The sequence below is a fragment of the Echinops telfairi genome, unplaced genomic scaffold (genome assembly GCF_000313985.2).
Source record: "Echinops telfairi isolate 266 unplaced genomic scaffold, ASM31398v2 ScPeMD7_3533;HRSCAF=4204_0, whole genome shotgun sequence".
Lineage (NCBI taxonomy): Eukaryota > Metazoa > Chordata > Mammalia > Afrosoricida > Tenrecidae > Echinops > Echinops telfairi.
In genome coordinates, this window is record NW_022107431.1 from 92,980,117 (window position 1) to 92,986,991 (window position 6,875).

General features: G+C 39.1%; 1 pseudogene; it reads right to left on the reverse strand.

The window, feature by feature from the left end:
* Positions 1-6,234: 6,234 nt before the first annotated feature.
* On the reverse strand, positions 6,235-6,554 carry LOC123522182 (annotated as a pseudogene).
* Positions 6,555-6,875: the final 321 nt, after the last annotated feature.

Sequence of the window (6,875 nt, forward strand, 5' to 3'; positions counted from 1 at the left end):
AGTGAACTCTGGAACCTTTGAAAAGCAGGTCCCTCTCAGAGAAGGAACACAACAATATTTTCCAGTAAAGCGAGTGATAAAAAAGTGGTAAGATTGCACCCTGTCAAAAGTAAAAACTTGAAAGACCTTGAAATACAAAGCAATTCAATTGAATTCATACTCTCACAAGATTCACTGTGTAACATAGATTAAATGTACACCTTCTAGAAAGAAACAAATTACTGACACTGATTCAAGAAGAAATGGAAGAGCTGAGTGAGTTTAATTAGAAATTTAAAAAAAAGAAAAACTTTTTGCTACAAAAATTCCAGGCACTTATTGGTTTCACTACTGAATTCTACAAGCTTTAAAAAATTAATTTCAATTCTTCACAAATTCTTCTAAAAATTAGAAGAGGAAGGACACTTCGAAATTGGTTCCATGATCTCAGTATCACTCTTGTGAGGGAACTTAACAGAACTAAGTGCTCAGCATCACAGAGGATTCTGCCCAAGATGCAGGTCAGAATCTCCTCCACCCCACCCCCTGGATTGAGCAGAGGATCTGGAACAGGGGCTATCATTGCTGATGTCAGATGATTCTTGGTCGAAAGTAGAGAATACTGGAAAGATATTTACTTGCAATTTATTGACTACACCAAGGCATTTGGGTGGATCATAAAAAATATGTGCAACCTTGAGAAAAATGGGAATTCCAGAACAATCCCTTGTGCTCTTGTGGAATGTGGATCAAGAGGCAATTGTGGGAACCAAACTGCAGAATACTGCATGGTTTAAAATCAGGAAAGATGTGCAACAGTGTTGTATCCTTTCACCACACCTATCCAATCTGCATGCTGAACAAATCATCAGAGAAGCTGGCTCATATGAAGAAGAATGTGGCATCAGGACTGGAAGAAGACTTATTAACAACCTTCAATATGCAGATGACAGAACCTTGCTTGCTGAAAGTGAAGACTTGAAGCACTTACTGATGAGGATCAAGGATTGTAAACTTTAGGATGGATTACAATTCGTATTTTAAAAAGACCAAAATCCTCAGAACTGGACCAATAGGTAACATCATGATAAATGGAGAAAAGGTTGAAGTTGTCCAGGAAGCAGTCAAGAGATCAAAGACAAGTTGCATTAGGTAAATCTGCACAAGAGCTCTTTAGAGTATTAAAATGCAAGGATGTTACTTTGAGGACTAAGATGCCACCTGACCCAAGCCATGGCATTTTCAGTTGCCTCCTTTGCATGTGAAAGTTGAACACTGAATAAATGCAACTGAAGAAGAATCGGTGCATTTGAATTGTGGTGCTTGAGAAAAATATTGAACCATGAACTGCTAAAAGGACAAACTGATTTGTCTTGGAAGACATCTGGCCAGAGTGCTTGCTCCTTAGAGACAAGGATGGAGAGACTTTGTCTTACATATTTTGGACATGTTCTCAGGAGACACCAGTCCCTGGAGGACATAATGTTTGGTGAAATAGAGGGGCAGCAAAGGAGAGGAAAGCCTTCAAGGAGATGAGTTGACACTGTGGCTTCAACAATGGGCTCAAGCAAAGAACCAATTGTGAGAGTGGCTCAGGACTGGGCAGTGTTTTGTTCTGTTGTGCATAAGGTTTATGTGGGTTAAAACTGACTCAATGGCACGTAACAACAACAAAAACAAATTTTATTTCTTCATCCTTGCAATGAGTAATCTGAAAATGAAAATTTAAAAATATCTAAAGTAACATAAAATTTTAAAACAGGAATAAGCTCAGCAAAAGAAGTATAAAATTTATATGCTCAGAGAGGACCGTAGAGATAGCCAACCATGAGACAAGACATCCCCTTACTAACTCACAGAGTTGCAGGGGGCAGCACTGGAGAACAGTGTGGGAATTGTGCCCAGTCTGACCTCCCTACACTGGGGCAAAACACAAAAGGAGAGCAACAGAGCAGCAAGGGGAGCAAAGCAAAGAACTTCCTGAGGAATCCCCAAAATAGACTTCAGACTCGGAGGGCAGGGCTTGGCACCTCATCACACTTGATCAGAAAACATCCATAAGGGTCAGAAGACAAACCTGGGACGACTTACTTCTAGGCTCTTTCTTCTTCTTTTTCTTGTTTATCTATATAAGATAGTCAAGATAAACAATCCCAGAGAGAAAATAACAGGATCAATGAGTCTGGGGGACAGGGGAGATGGGGAGGTGGGAGAAAAGGAAGGGGTAGCAAGTAAACCCAGGGACAAGGGAACAACAAGAGATCTAAAATCAATGGTGAGGAGGGTGTAGAATGCTTGTTGGGGTTTGATCAACTGCAATATAGCCGAGAGGAATCACTGAGAGTGGAATGAAGGTTGAACATGATAGTGGGACAGGAGGAAATTAAAAGGAAATAAAGGAAAGAACTAGGAGGCAAAAGACATTTAAAGAGATATAAGTATAGGCATGTATATATGTACATATATTAATATCTAATGATAGGGATATAGACCTATTTTATATGTTAAGTATCAAGGTATCAAATGGACATTGAGCCTCTATTCAAGCTCTCCCTAAATGCAAGAATACTTTGTTCTAATAACCTAGCATTCTGTGATGCTCACCTTCCAGACATGATCGCTGAAGTAAAAAATGGGTGCATACTTCACTGAAACTATCTATTGGCGTTTTTCTCCCTTTTTTATTCTTTTTCTTATGTCTATTGATATAGCTGAAAGAAAATGTTTCAAAAATGATGATGATGATATATGTACAAATGTGCTTGACACAATGAATGGATGTAAGGATTGTTTAAAGAGCTGTAAGAGCCCCAATAAAATACTTTTTAAAAGTTTTATTGGAACATACCTACATATCATACAGTTCAATAATTAATAAAAGCTATTCAATCATCTCTACAGTCAGCATTGAGTTCCCTCTTGTACCCATTGTTATCAGTTCCCATCTCCCCCACACGCTTCCCCACCATATCCCTCAAGAAACCATTAATGCAATTTCTCTCTATAGCTCTTCTCATCTTGGATTTCATATTCAGAAAAACAGAGAAAATACAATACAGAAAAACAAACAAAACAAAAACACTGCACTCTGCATGATAGCAAGGCTATTCACATACTTAGTCTCTGGTTAGAGAGGACTCACTGGCGGCGTAATCCATGTGTAGACTCTGAGAATGGATTTTTGAGCTCCCACTGTCATCCATTGCCTTCCGAACACTGGATGTACACAATTTTAGCTCTGAAACTATTCCTTCCATCGGATTTGGACTTCATCATTCACAATCCTTGGATCACACAGGGTGGTGTATTTCTTCCATGTGGTCCCAGTTGATGCCTCACTCAGAAGGCTTTAAGAATCTTGGGTTTGACAAAGCCTTCTTAGATATGACACTGAAAGAGCTGAGGGCAAAAGAAAATAAATATATAGCTGGATTTCACACTTAAAGGACACCATAAAAAATGAAAAGACCACATACAGGATGGGAGAAAATATTTACAAATTATAATTTGATAAGGTACTTGTACCTAGACTATCTAAAATATTCTTACAATGCAGTAACAAAAAGATAACCCAATTTAAAAAAAAACATTTTATTGGGGGCTCTTACAGCTCTTATCACAATACATACATGCATCCTTTGTGTCAAGCACATTTGTACATTTGTTGCCATCATCATTTTCAAAACATTTTCTTTCTACTTGAGCCCTTGGTATCAGCTTCTCATTTTTTCCCTCCCTCCCCTATCTCCCTCCCTCACAATTGATAATTTACAAATTATCATTATTTTCATGTCTTACACTGACCGATGTCACCCTTTTTAAAAGTTGGCAAATTATTTGAATAAAAATGTCTCCAAAGGAGATATACAAATAACCAACGAGGCTGTGAAAATATCAACATGGTGAAGTATTCACAAAATTCAAATAAAAGCTGCAATGAAATAACATTTCAACACACATGTGTGCTGTGAAGTTGATTTTAACATAGAGAAACCGACAGAGAGAGTAGAAGTGCTCCGTGGGGCTCCCAAGGCTGGGGTGTGGTGGGTTACACCTGGGGCTCCCAGCCTCACGATTGGGGTTCGAAAAGCCACCAGTCATTTTATGGAAAAGGCTTTCAGCTCCTGTGAAGAATTACAGTCTCAGCGACCCTAAGGAATACTTATATTTTGCCTCATAGGGTCCTTACAAATTGGAATTGAGCTGATAGCAGTCAGTTTCTGTTTTTAAACTTTCCATGAGCTGTCCACTTGGTCTTTGCTCCCACAAAACAGCTGGTGGGTTTAATCACCTACAGCTTGGCTTGTAGGTGATTTCCTAACCATTGGGCCACAGAAACCAATGCACATTCTGACAGCTATAATGCAAGCAATAAATAATAACACAAGTAAGTCAGGATAAGGAGAAATTGAAATCCCTATATATTGCTGGTAAGAATGTTAAATGATGCAGTGTCTTTTTAAAAAATATTAAAACCAGAAATTCCATTGCAGGCATATACTCAGGAGGAATAAAAACATACTTCTAGACAAAACTGGTAAATGACTTTCATAGCAGCATTATTCATAATAGTCAAAGGTGGGAACAACTCAAACATCCATCAACTGATAACTGGTTCTAAGAAAATGTAGCATAGCTATACAGTGTAACTTATCTGGTAATGGAATACATAATGAATGAAGATGAATCAAAGATGGTGGGGCAAGGGAAAGCTAAAAGGAAACAGGAAAGATCTAGGAAGCAAAGCTATGGACAGAGGTATAAGCATTGGTGTGTACATATGTAAATACATTAATCCATAAAAATAGAGGTATTGGCCTATGCACATATATCTATATGGCAATACACTGAAGTAGTGGATGGTCTTCGGGCCTCTGCTCATCCCTTCCCTCAAGACAAGAACACTTTTTTCTAACAAACTGGCATTCTGTGATGCTCACTCTCCTGGCACAATCACTGAAGACAAAATGGGTGCATAAGCAAATGTGAAGAAAGCAGATGGTGCCTGGCTATTACAAGACAAAGCATCTGGGATCTTAAAGATTTGAAGTTAAACAAGCAGCCATCTAGCAGAGAAGCAACAAGTCCACATGGAAGAAGCAGACCAGCTGGTGCAATCATGAGATGTCATCAGATGAGTAACAAGCATCAGAAGACCCTTAACAAACAAACAAACAAACAAAAACATCATTGAGAACAAGGTGGGTCGGAGCAGAGACCCAAAGCCCATCTGTAGACAATGGGACATCCCCCACAGAGGGGTCACAGTGAAGAGATGAGTCAACCAGGGCGCAGTAAAGCACTCATGAAGCACGCAATATTCCTCTGGTTCATTGAGGCTTCGTCATCCCCCGGATCATGACCCCACTGCTGCCTCTTACTTCGGACTAGACCAGAGCATGTGCGCAGGTACAGATACGAGATAAGAGCTCACGATATATGGGATCCAGTAACAGGAATGAGATTAGCGATACCAGAAGGGTAGGTGGAAAGGGGGGAGGGAATTGCAATGATCCACATAACCGCCGCCCCCCTCCAGGGGGAAAACCAACAGAAACCATGGGGAAGGGAGACATCGGTCGGTGTGAGATATGAAAATAATGATAATTTATAATCTAGCAAGGGGTCATGAGGGTGAGGTGGGGTGGAGGGAAGAAAAAAAGAGGAGCTGATACAAGGGCTCAATAGAAAGTAAAGGTCTAAAAAAGAATGATGGCAACATATGTACAAATATGTCTGATCCAATTGATGTATGGATTGTAATAAGAGTTGTAAGAGCTCCCAATAAAATGATCTTTTAATTAAATAAATAAAAAGATAAATCCAAGACCTAAATGGACATATTGATAAATGGAATAGAAATAAAAATACAGCAACAAACCCTCACATTTGTGATAAAGCTTGCCCTTGATGGTTTCCTCCTGGAGACTGGTTTTCAGAAACACACATCCTACCACAGCAACCTGACACTTAACCAGCCAGCTCGCATCTTGTACACCTGAATTGTTTTTGGTCCTTCAGGTTTAGGCTTATGTGACAGCATTTTGATGAGAGAGAAGTGCTATACTTTTCCTCTTGTGGCTTGAAAACATAACAGGTGTACATATATTAAGTGTATGTTTACAAATGTCCAGGTCATGATTACCAGCTGGAATGCTTTGACTTAAAGTGAGTATTTTGCATTATGAAACTTAGTCAAAACATTAACATGAGTAGACGTTTGTTGCTTGAAGACAAGTTTGAGATCTACTAAAATTAATTACTGTATGTTTGTCTTTCTGGTGGCTGTGAAGGTTTCATGTTTTCTTTGGACATCTTTAGTTGTCTTAGCTCTTGAAGTGTAACTTGAATGCTATAGGAATAGGGTCCTTTTGCAAATACTGGTGTACTACATGCATCCACTATTCCACTGGGATTATTTATTCCATTCATATTAATTTATGTTACAGATCTAACTGATGAAGGTGGTTCAGGATTTTAGGTCCACATTCTATTCTCAGGTTATATATTGGGTTTTCATAATTTGTCAGTGGAGACTGCCCTCTTCTCCTGCAGTCTGAAACAGCCCTCCGCATACATCTAATCCTGTAACTATGGAGCAGAAAGCCAGGCCGTCTCCCCTGTAGTAGCTGGTGTTTTCAAACCATTGAACTTGCAGGTAGCAGCCCAATGAGTAATCACTTCTCTACCAGGGATCCTGCAATACATAATACTTGGCTTCAAAAAGATTTAACTAGAATGAGGATTGGTGCAAAGTCACTAGCAGTAGTAATGATGATGAATGAACAAATTTATAAATTTAGAAAGGAAAAAAAATGTTTTAACTGATTCATAGTGGGAGTGAATGAGAATGAGCATAAAAGTTTTTCTTTCCAGAAGCACACCAGCCTGTGTGA